This window comes from Mya arenaria, chromosome 2 (assembly GCF_026914265.1).
Source record: "Mya arenaria isolate MELC-2E11 chromosome 2, ASM2691426v1".
Classification (NCBI taxonomy): domain Eukaryota; kingdom Metazoa; phylum Mollusca; class Bivalvia; order Myida; family Myidae; genus Mya; species Mya arenaria.
Window position 1 is genome coordinate 35055824 of NC_069123.1, and position 13418 is coordinate 35069241.

At 33.2% G+C, this 13418-nt stretch overlaps 1 long non-coding RNA gene across 1 annotated transcript; it reads right to left on the bottom strand.

Moving 5' to 3' along the window:
* Positions 1–2777: 2777 nt before the first annotated feature.
* On the bottom strand, positions 2778–3766 carry LOC128225201 (uncharacterized). Its single transcript, XR_008259621.1, has 2 exons — positions 3712–3766; positions 2778–3452 (listed from the first exon to the last, which is right to left on the bottom strand). It is a non-coding gene; the product is annotated as an uncharacterized LOC128225201 (long non-coding RNA).
* Positions 3767–13418: the final 9652 nt, after the last annotated feature.

The following is a 13418-nucleotide window of genomic DNA, read 5'->3' on the forward strand; positions in this document are numbered from 1 at the left end:
TTGAACTGTATACATCTGTCTTAAACGGAATAACATGAGCATTCAGCTTGCAGAAAACCTGTAAGGAGCTTAGGGATCTTTTTAATGATTATAAGTTGTGCTTGTTTAGCCGATTTGGGTTTGTTAAGCTTTCGCGGAGTGTTTCTTATATGACATCATATGGCAGCTTTATATAGATGTCTAATGCCGAAAAATGTTCATTATATCAGAGAAAGGACAGTCTGAGGCACGCAGTAATTTTCCTCTGACAAAACGGACAGTTTGATGGTTTTCGTTTATGTCATTGGCGTTTACGCATTCCATTGACGGGGTTTATGTTGAAACTTTTGGCTACTGGGCTTGTTTCTGTAAGTGAATTCTTTTTTATATTTTAATGAATGAATAATAGTTTCGCATTTTTCCAAAGGAGTTTAGATCTCATCTAGAGTATTTTTTGAGAATAGTTTATAAAGAAATTGAAAAGGAGAGTATATGTTTGCATGTTTTGTTAAGCCTTCTTTTTTGGTGGCTAGTAGCGTCCAGTTTTAATTCCACTTTAGGTTAAACATCATATATCTTACAACGATTATAAAGAAAGTTATGATAACTCATATTTAGTCACTCTCGTTGGCACGGTGATGGGCGAGAGTGTGGTTTGTATTGTTGGGGGAAGCCAGAGTACCCGCGGAAAACCAACTTGTCCGGCTTGGGGACCACTAACCGAACTCCTTCCACTTTGTTTGTACCGAAAACAAAATAGCGGAATAAAAACTGACTCTACTGGCCACTATATACGAGCAGTTTAACTCAAAATAGATAGATCCACGTTTATAACTAAAACGTTGGCCAACAGCTTCCAATGCATAGACGTAACGTCAATGGGTTCGGATAACAAGTGTAACAAATGGAGTTATTGACCAAAACGAAAATAATTCTTATTTAGAATATTGCATTAAGTATTACACATCGAACTTTGGGGACCATTTTCAATAGTATCCGTTTTTAGGTCCGCATGCAAATAATTATAAAAAATAGAATATAACTTAATGTATTATAAAGTCATAGTCTATTGAAAACCGTGATCATACAATCATCAAATGTAAAATGCATATGCTATTGTATCATTTACTGGAGATTACGCAAAAATAGAAGGAAAATAGTCATAGACCTAATCCAAATAATTGTACGTTGATTTTTTTTACGATTTTTGATATGGCAAATACTCCACGTACAAATTGTTTGTTACCAAAAGTGGGTAGTTATTCCGATCGTGATTCCGGGTTAAGGCATATTGCGTCACCAAAATATCATAAAAACAAGAAATATTACCAGATAATGTTATTTTAATATATTAGTCCCGTACACAAACAAAATATTAAAAATATTAAACGAATATAAAAAAAAATATAGAAACGAATAATTATGAGTTTTATGTGTGTTTTTGCATTTCATTCTGTCAAAGCATAACACTATATATACATGAAGGGCACCTGCAAGGCGGCGATTCACAGTTTTACATTAATCGGAACACCTCAGAGATGGCCGAGTTGTTATGATTGTATTTACGAGGTCTATCGCGAAGTTTGCTGGAGATGGCAGAGTTGTTACGATTGGCATATTTGTTGTCTGTGTCAGTCAAGTTTCGTTTTATTGGAAAGGTAAATTCTGTGTATAATGCATTAAAAGCTTGTTTTGTGCGAAACATTTCTGCACGTACATGGTAAAATATGAATATTAACCTTTATTATCTATTTCAAACATTAAATACTTCTCTAAAAACAATTTAAATATTTTGAACAACCCGTTAATACGTTAGGTATAAGTATCCCGTATAACACGTTTATTATTTTAGACTAGTCATAGACCGTGATTGCTTTTACTTTTGAAAACTAAATTATATTTAAATGACTTAAATGACCATATAAATGTTATAACTTAATTTACTTCGGTCAGATTAGAAAAAAGCAACATTTTTAAGCTAGTTATTGGCTTCTTGTAAAAATATGATAAAAGCATGCCACGTTGTTTGTGAAGTTGAAACTGTTTAATAGTGGGTTTATTTTCACTGAAAAAATTGAAAATGTACTTTTTACAGAATATGTTTAAAGTGAAGCTATTATACTACTATTTTGTGAACATTTGAAGTTTGGCGTTAAATACCAGCAATTGACGATAGTGAACAATACTAAGACATCGGATTTTTTAATATCTTTATTGTAGATGCGTATTTTAACAATATTATTCCTTTCCAAACTTTCTGCGTTTTTTCCATATGCTTTATATGCGTAACAATATAAAGGCATTATACATTCATGTTTTGAATCAAGGCTTACTAGACAATTCACTGACAGTCACTTGAATGGAATGTACTCCCGATCAAGGTTTTCTGTCCCGGTACTGTAATAAGTGTTGAATTGTGAACCAGATCGCTGTGTTTCTGGTTGTAATTGAAATATTGGTGGGGTAATGTGCATGTTGCTATAGGCTGCATGTTTTTGTTGCAACTTTTCGTTTGGGCACTTTTCATGGCATGCTTTTCGTACTCAAAATTTCTCGATCACATTGAAGTTGTTTTACTGTCAGATATTTAGGCATTTCGAGATTTTCTGACATTGTAAAACTAAGGTAAGTCATAGTTATTGTATGTTAGATCGTTTGTAAGAGTGACCCCTTTAAAAAACCTGTGTTTGATTTTAAATTAAATGTCAATACAACTTTACAGGTCATATGACACCAAGCAAGAGTGCATTCCCATCAAACTACTGCACTTTAATATGCAAAATATCATCAAAACAAGATGAAATTTACATTTTATTATGTAATACACACAAACACGTTCATATAAACACTTAACATATTTAATAGCAATGTAAAATGATACGTTTGGACTGGCACTTTCGTATGCAATAAGTATATGTAAAAGTGATAAAATAATCTCAACTACAAATGTAGAATAAACAAAGAACAATGGCACTACGATCACAATCATAGAAAAATAGATAAAATAATAAATGCAATATTTACATAACTAGATTCAAATTTCCGTGTAACAGGTACATGTGATAATGCTTGCCTTTTTCACAAATCCCATTTTCGAGTATATATGAGAGAAACATATCCTCTTGAACACAATATCATTTCAACATTTTAGTACTGCACTGCTTTACAACTGCCTTTGGAACTCCTTGCGAAACTGCCTCTGATCTTTAACAACACTAAAACAATCTCACGATGTCCGGTTTCTCCTCGATGCACGCACACCTGATGGTGCCACCTCTTTGAAAGTGAATGCATTTACCGCCCTGTCTCTGACACAGTCCGACTCCCTTAAGCGCTCCCCGTAGCCCAACAACCTCCGCGCAGTTTCCGGTGGCGATATCCAAGCGGCAAACTCTGCGGCGACGACCAGCTGACGTAAACGTCAGAGCCACAATCACCAGAAGCAACATGATAGTTTTCGTGAAATCCATTTCCTGTAAAAGCAATGTAAATAATTACAAATACCTGTTTCTGGTTTGATTCAAAAAGCATTAGACTCTTTGTTATCGATCAGGCATTCGTTTCTTGCTTATGTTATCATATTTCTGACTTACGTGACAATCATATGTCAACTAGCACTTCACAATCATACATACTGAATAAATAAATATATTTATATATCGATATATGAAAACATTTCTATAAAGTAACATTACTTCACTAGTCAATTTATATTTAATAATCAATACGTACTTTGAATTGTAGACAAACTGTAAGTCGTATATACTATTGAACATCTTAATAATAATAACTAAGCATGTCTGCGCCGGTATATATAGCATACATTTCAGGTTTTTACTATCTAAATTTAGATACAGCTCCATAGTTTCTTCATGGACGTTACTCATTTATCGTGTTTGGGAAAACCATGTGATGGAGATCGTGATTCAGTGTAAATATTAAGTACAAATATAATTCTTATATTGTAACGAACACTTTTGGATCACAGCAATATCTAATAAACATTTGCAGCAAGATTTCATTAAGATTGCATGACTGTCACTGCAGAATATTTAGGCAATTTTGGTTCGGAATAAGCATATTTCTTCAAGTATTGCTTGCTCAAATGCTTGTATATGTAAGAACCAAATCTTTGCGATCTACAGAAAAGGATCCGCCCGTCTGCTGCGTTAGCCCGCTCTATGTTCAACTGATCATCAAAAATAGAATTAGCCCGATTTAAGCACAAACCAAAATGCAAACACCAAATGCAATTGACATTCAAGCTTAAGACATGCATCTTCAAGCGCAGTGCACGAAAGACATATTCTTCCATATTGTTCAATATAGTGACAGGCAGACACAGTCATTTGACAATCTGACGATGGTCAACACTGCTGGAGGTTGTTAACATAATATTGACAAAACTTTTATGTGTGAGCAATCACTTTGTTAGTAACAAGAAAATTGTAATTACACGAAATATATAAAAATAAGTAAGAACAAACGTCCAAATGAAAAAGGCATATAAATAAGTTAAATGAAATTAGAGGGTAAATTCGTTGCTAAAAAGGTCGAAAAAAATAACTGAGTTCATAGAAAATCACAAAAGAAACCTTGACCATATTTTAAAGTAATTTGTCAATACATCCAGTTGGCCTCACGAAAGGGTATTTAAAGTTAGCACCTCGAAGGTATTGTTTTTTGAAGAACACAACTATTGAGGCCATTGAAATGTTTACGAGAATGACATTAGTGATGTAATTGTCATCATTAGTTACTTATTAATCCAAGGAGTGACCAACGTACCACGAATTCAATTACGTAATGAAGATTTGTCGGAAAGGCTGAAATAGGAAGTTTCCCAGAAGTGTGGTATATCATATTTCATTAAATGGTGGAATACTGTTGAAAACGTCTAGCTCACTCTTGCATTATGATACAAAACCGAACTGAAATTGTACAATATCAATTTACTGTGCTAAAGTAAACTAAAGAATACACATTTTTTTCTATTTTATTACATCGAATTATCGACACTGTATTTATATAAAGTTAAAAATCAGTAATTCGAATTCGCCTGTTTAAGACACTGTTTATAAGCATGATTCATACATGGAAAACCTTTCCACTTGAACGGAATCCGGGGATTAATTGGCCACATCATGTCTGTCGGCTGTCTTGATAAGTTTTTGTAAACATGGGATTTTGAAACATGTAAATTTACAATAACGTATGCAACTACTACGTTCTATGAATTTGAAGCAGGACATTTACCAGGTCATTATACAGACTCTTAAAGATTCGCTCTTACTCCCAGATAAGATTTACCACACTAAATAATATTGTTTTGATGCACCCAAAAGGATGAATCGACTTCGAAAATAATGGTTCTTCTGAAGGATACCGAGTTTAATTTATAGGAAATGAGCATAAAACACGGTAGTAAATCATTTAGCACTCACCAATCATTTAATATTTTGTGCTTTCTGCTATTCAATACACGGTTACAATCTTGTTATTAGTAATTAATATTTTCCAAACATGCATTATTCAGTAAGAAATTGAAGGTTTATCAATCGAAATTGATGTTTGTTATACATGTTTATGTATTGATTTTGAATAAGTGTGTCACCTGAACTCGTTCTTATGAATAACTTAACGCCCACTTATTTTATTAGATCTGACAACCACATCTTTATATAAGTGTCGTTTCCTCTTATAAACGGAGTCTTTATGATTCTTGTATGAGAAGATTATTGTCTGATATTAAGCTGAAAGATATATAAAATATTAATTAAAACAATAACTCTTATCTGCCGATTCTATACTATTCCACTTTTCAAACGGGGTTTTGAGGAGTGGAATGGTTGTAGTAACCATTCTGTAAATTTCATTTTCAAAATTATTTTTTTAATTATAATGCACAATTATAGTGCACCTTTAGTTTAAATTATATTCTACGAATTAACAACAGTCGATATTGTGATAGTTGAACATCACTGAGAACTAAATATCAATTTTGTATTTTGATTTCGTAAATTAATGTCAAGTTTTATAATGTGGTGATGATTTTGAAAATGCTTATCCGATAAGGATAAATTAAAATATTGATTTAACAAAATAATTCCTATTCTACTTGACATGTATGAAAGTCGGTGACAGAGAGAGAACAGTGTACATGGTATGTTAAATTTTATTTTTATAAATATATAACCCACTCATAATAGCAATTTAACACATTTCTAAATTTGAAATGATTATAAATGTTCATAAGAAAGTTTGCATCAAAAATCATATATGTATATAGTCTTGCTTTTCGTTTCGAAGTGAGTAGGATGCCGACGGAATTTCAAAAAAAGTATATTCGGATTCACCGTCTTGTATTATTATCAGAAAAAAACAAAAGTATCTCAATCTCAATTCACAAAAACACTGAAAAAAATATATCTTTAATAATATGTGCGCTGTTTATAATACCTGCACCCTCCGGGATTGACAACTTTTAATTTGTTTTGTCTCAGAATCAGCTAATCGTGATATTAATGCAATATTAACTCAGCCATATAAGATTCCTTACAATATAACAAATTGTTTGGAAAAAATACATTTGTTTTCTCTTAAAACATTGGTATTTTTTTTAAAATAAATAGATTATCGAACGTAAGTATTCAAACCTGCTATCTCATCTTTTGTCAGCAATCTAATATCATCGATTTTCAGACATTCACGAAAAACATTTTTCTCATGCTAAGACAAAAAAATAAAGTTATAATAATGGTCAAATTGTAATACTTATGTAAAAAACTACAGAAACAAGCCCAGAGCAAAATGTTTAAACATAAATGCACTGGGTAAACGCCAAAGACATAAAACACAAAACAAAACATCACAAACAAGACACATGGAAGAACATCACAAAACTCCACAAACAGCACAGTTCATACATACTTTTTATAAAAAACTAGGTATGTTTATCAATGAGTGTTAGGGACCGCTTTGTAAGTCAAGCTTTAAACAAGCTCATAGTCCCAGAAGTATTCATAGTGTTTTGAAAAAAAAAGAATGATGTAACAAGAAAGGTGACACAATTTCCCAAACATATTTTCGTTGGAAATTCTCCTGGTCTTCAGGACTGTTATATCAATACTTGTTTTTAATTTGACAGCTTGTCGTCGAAATTAGTCTGAAAATTGGATCCTGCTCCTTGCTGCCTAGGGTTTCTAGAAATCTACAAGACGTTACGAAAGTGTTTTATACATACATTCTAGAGTTGAATACAAATTCTCGAAAACAACAGGACGCTACAGAAGTGTTTGCTAGGTATGTTGCAGAGTGGATTACATGTTCTAGAAAACTACAGGACGAATCAAAAACAAGTATGATACATATATGTCAGAGTTATATACATTTATAGAAAACTACAGGACACAACAAAGTGTTTGATACATTAATTTCGGAGCTGAATACAAAGATGAAGTAAAGATAATAACGATTGTAACACAAATGTGCATAAGTAGAATGAGACATTTTGATAACACTTACACTATTCAACTGCTTCCACGATGGTAATGATAAAACATGAAAATAGTATGTAGCAAATTCGGTAAACCTATCCTAATTAGTTTCTATCTATTGTTCACGGGGGTGAACATATCCTATTTAGTTTGTATCTATTGTTCACGGGGGTAAACATATCCTAATTAGTTTGTATCTATTGTTCACGGGGGTAAACATATCCTAATTAGTTTGTATCTATTGTTCACGGGGGTAAACATATCCTAATTAGTTTGTATCTATTGTTCACGGGGGTAAACATATCCTAATTAGTTTGTATCTATTGTTCACGGGGGTAAACATATCCTAATTAGTCTGTATCTATTGTTCACGGGGGTAAACATATCCTAATTAGTCTGTATCTATTGCTCACGGTGTGATACTGATTCCGGCGATTATGCTTGATGCAACAAACAGATAAAACCATTTTATGTGGACAAACCAATGAAAAATTCGATCAAATAATTCAATGCTTGAACTATATCAAGTCTTTTACTTTAACTAAAATCTCATCCACGCAATGCTACGACAACTGCGAAACGTCAAAAAACAGCATACATGCAAATTTCCAGAAGAGAATAATTTTGAAATTACAGAGCATAAAGCACACATACATTTATTTTGGTTATAGTATAAATGATAAAAAAACGGAAGATTTACGAATCGCCTTATTTCAACTACTGTTATCGTTTCTATTCGGATTGAAAGAAAGATCATGTGTCCATATGCTAGTAATCAGTAACCACAACGTACATACCTTCATTAGTTTTTCAAGACTACTGTGTACTAAACTGATTCTTTTTAAATCTCATGGTCCATCTACTTTTATCGTGTTTGTATGCGGAATGGACACGACTGTTGTGTAAATGGTATTTAAGAATCATTCTTCGTATGAAAGCACTTGTGTATAAGTTAGAAGGGAATCAGCCAAATAATATTAATTATGAAGAAGCGGAGCGAGTCCATCGAATGAGCCCTCTTCTGAACCAACGAGATGCTTACTTATTTATGTCTTCTTTTTGACTAAAAATAAAAAAATATTGGCGCCTGTATTATTATGTTGCATTGCATATGTAGTAAACCGTACCAAATTCGATTGAAAGATATGTTTTGAAAAGGATGGCAAACAACTTGTAAATTCAAAAGAAATAACAACAGTTTAGACTTCGAAGTTCACTTTCTTCCATTGGATTTTCTTAAGTTCAGAATTATTTTGAATTAAAAAAGAGATGCTCGACTTGACAGCGATATACGAAAGGCTTAATCATCGTCCTTTTGCGATAAAAGTGTCTGAAAATCAATTGGTATGTATTGAAATTACAAATCGATGGTTGCTATAATATAACCAGTTAGTTGTTATGCTGTTAATTTCTTTTTAAATGTTAATTAAAAGGAAATACCACCTAGAAAATCATTCACGCATGTATATCATGACAGCCGAGTAAAAATAAAACCTAAACAAACATGTAATATCGTTTATGTATTTTTTTATTTAAAGGGCTTAAAACCCCACATAAATAGCCATCTGAATAAATGTTTCTAAACAATTGGGCGACGTGTTTTGAATGTGTAAAAATTATAACGGAAAGAAAAAGTACCTTTCCAAATATGGCTTCGCTTACAATCTTACTGAGAAGGCGGAGCTTAAAATACATGCTTAACGTTGAACTCTTACCGATTCCACGAAGTACTTAAGACAGGCCGATTAGCCGTTTCATTGGCTGAAATGTAAGTTGTATTCTAAGTATGTTTTTGATGTAAACGTATCACCAATAAAGGCCAATTATATGAAATAAACAAATTTGTTTCATTAAAGTAAACATAATTTGGCGCAGACGAATTATTCCAAATGTGGCAATACGATTCGACACCCTTGAGTATTTGCTAAAGTTTTGGCTCCTGGGCTTCAACCTGTAGTTCTCATTGAAATTTTAATCAGTACGCATGTGTAAATCGATCGTTCTGAATATTCCTATAATAAGCTGTGTGTGTGTGTCTACAAAACGATATAAAGAATTTAACATGAAACAAAAAGAATCGGTATTACCAAAACCCATACGCGGCAGCGCCTAAAAACGTTAGACCGTAAACATATTTGGATTTGATCTGGATTCAACAGTTTACATTGTTTGAATAATCTCTCTCATTTGCAAATATGTCAAGAGCGCACACTACAGAGATCGGATACTATTGCTTAAGACGGGAAATTAAACACTGAAGTGGATCAATGACTTGAGTGAAGTTGTGAAATACTCTTGTACTACTTTAACAGTATATAAATATCCGGTTTGGTTTCCCAGTTTTGTCTATTTATATAAATATATATATGTAGGTCACGGGTCCCGAGTTGCGTAATGTACATGGAAAAAAACAAGGTTCTTCACCACATTGACAACAGCAAAATCAAAAAAGGTATTTACATTAAATCAAATCAAATCAAATCAAATCACCATGTATAACATATTAAAACACTTTGGTACAAATTCAAAATCTAAATCGCACATAATTTTTTTCTTTGTTGCATGGGCAGCAGCTGTTTGTACAGAAGCATATGGTATCTCGTAGTTAATGTACCTTTGCGTTGCAAAGTGTATATAAAACATTTCGCGCCGCTTTACAAAACAATGTAAATGCTTATCATTCCCCATTTCAATCGAATTGCTTATGTACTTTGAGCTAGCTGTATGAAAATATGTACACCTGATGCACCTGTTACTTATATATGTGATACAAATGCAGAAGCTTCAAAAATATCGTATATCACTACAATGCAAAACGCAAAATCGTATCATATTTGAATCATCAGTTAAAATCCTGTTTAGTCTATTTTTAATGATTTGTGTGGAAGGATTCACTCGTGATACTCTATTATGGTAAGCATGCGCAGTGAACTATCCTTATTACACTGAATCGAAAAAGAAACGCTTGCATGCATTGCCTGTACAATAAAGTCATAAAATGATCAAATTTATATGTTAAATGCATGCTTAAATTTTGAATAAAACAAACTCAAAATGCAGTAAGTCATTTAGCTACGCTCAAAAAAACTTCATGTAAGCGTATCATATAAGAACACGTTTACAACGTGCAATTTTGGTCGTTTATTGTCCAACTGATTTTAATATGATGAACATCGCACCTAAACAACCCCCTTACAAAGGCAGTCTATGAGTTCAATATCATAACGTATAAATGCAATGCAATGCCTAGGCTACGTTAAGATAAGCGAACGCACGGTGACGTTGCAACTGCAGGATGTTAGTTAAATAAATGTCGTACGTAAGTTAAACGTCAATAATACGGCCATGAATAGCCATTCTAACCGCCTTCCTTCCTCTGAGTGTAATTCAGATATTCGACGTAATGGACTTCAACGTATTTTGACCCCTAGATGGGGCATACAGATTCTCCTTTCTGACCTACGTAACAGATAAAGAAAAGCAGAGAATGAAATGCACTGGAGGATTGACTGCGAGTGAAGGACATACCCACTACCCAAGTCAAGTCAAATCAATTGTTTAATTAGTACTTAAATACATGATACAGTCCGACTTTATTTTTGGACATGTGGAGGCATCTTTTGTTCATAAGCGTTGTCCGGCTTAACGGGTTGTGATATTCACATGAGAGGATTTCATACATTGATTTTGCATCTTCAAAATGTATCATTTTTTGGTTTAAAACAAACTGTAAATACAATTACATATGCATGTTTAAAGTGTTAATGGTTTAGTAAGTAAACATTTACGGCATCGTTTCAGGTTTTCAGCTATTTATATCGCCTTTTTAGAAGGTCTTTCTGTTAACTTAACAAGGAAGTTGTATGTACTATACCTTTTCTCTTATAAACGAGTGAGCATTGTTACATTTTGTTGCGAACAAACAACCGGAACAGTTGACGTTCCATATTAAACAACATATTTTAAATCAAAGCTGTGTAAAAATAGAGCCAAAATTATGTTATATATATATTTAAGATTCTTGTATAGAAATTGAAATGGGCATTTTGAATTTATGTATGATCAAAATTCCACTGCTTAGCAATTAAGAACGTCTATTGACTTTTAAAACTAAAGATAGTTTACAATAGAAACAGTTTAAGAATCTGTTTCTTCTTCTTTTGTTCAAATTGATTGAATAAATTTATTTATAACATGACATTACTTCTGTGAAAACCTTGATTATGATGACTGATTAGACCTGGAAGGTTTTTTAAAGAATCACTTCCGGGTTTGCTTCCTGCCCATACGTTCCGCTTCCGGAAGTACTGATGTCAATTATGGGAGGCTAAGAGAAAACGCCGCAAGTTGCAATCTAACACTTTGTTGCCACATCTTGAACAATATGTCTTGTTTGTAATGGTAATTTCCGTTATTGATGTAATATTGTAGTGCGATGTTTTTTGACCAACAGTTTTTCTGTTGATGGGTTGCTGGTCGGTTGTAGCTGGATAGTGATATACTCAATGGCCTGATGTAGCTGGATAGTAAAATACCTTATAACCTGTTGAAGCAAGATAGTAATATAAATAATAACATTTTGTAGCTTACTGTCGATACATCTTATAGCATGTTATAGCTAATATACTTAAAAGCCTGTTGTAGCTGGATAATAATAAACGTAAGATTCTGTTGAAGCTGGACAGTAACATACTTAATAGCCTGTTCTAGGTAGTAAGTAATATACTCAATATCATGTTGCAGCTTGACAGTAATACACTTCATGGCCTGCTCTAGTTAGATGGTAGTGTACTTAATAGTATGTTGTATACGTAGCTGGACAGGTATTTTCTAAATAGCCTGTTTTAGCTAGTAAGTAATATACTTAGTTTCATGTTACAGCTTGACAGTAATATACTAAATGGCTTGTCCTAGCTTATTGGTAATGTACTTAATAGCCTGTTGTATCTGGACATTAACATAGTTAAAAGCCTGTAGTAGCTTTCAAGTAATATAGTGAATAGCCTTTTGTAGTTGCATTGCAATATACTTAATTGCCTGTTGTGGCTGGATAGTAATATAGTTAGCATGGCTGTGGCTGAAAAGTAATATTTTTGTATACTAAATAGCCTGTTGTGGCTGGATGGTAATTTACTAAATGGCCTATCTTAATGACCAGTTGTATCTCAACAGTACTATACTTAATGGGCTGTTTAAGCTGGACAGTAATTATATTTCATAGCCTATTGTTGCTGGACAGTAATATTCTTAAAAATATTTGTAGCTGGATAGTATTATACTCAATAGTCTGTTTGTGGCTAGAAAGTAATATTCAGACTAGCCTGTTGTTGTTGTTGGATAGTTATATACTTAAAAAACCTTTTGTAGCTGGATTGTAATATACTTTATTTCCTGTTGTGGCTTGATAGTTATAAACTAAATAGTCTGTTGTTGCTTGATATTTATATACTTAGAAGCCTGTACAGGCTGGATGATAAGATACTAAATAACTTATTGTAGTTGATCGTTTGAGAATAGGCAATTGGTCAGGGTCTAGGCTTAGAATCAACAATTATTCCTTGTATTTTCATATTATATAATATTTGCTCGAGTTCTCGACTCATTTAGGTTTCAATCCATCGTCGAGGACTCGAGCACAATTGCCGGTCCCATAAACACTAATCATGCGCATATTTATTGATTACCTCGAGGTCATAATTTCACACAATTTCCTGAAAGCGTGTTTCAAAATAAACAAACAATTTCCAGGGTCTTAAAGTTGTAAGAATTGCAATGACTGTCAATCAAGGGGTCGCAGGTTCGATTATCCGCCGCATCACTAAAACAAATACTAATCGCCTTCCGGGAAGGACGTTAAATGGGGGGCCCCGTGTGACAGTGCTATACACTGGTGCACGTGTAAGAACAAGGGTAGCTCTGTCCGAGCACTATGCTCAAAACCCC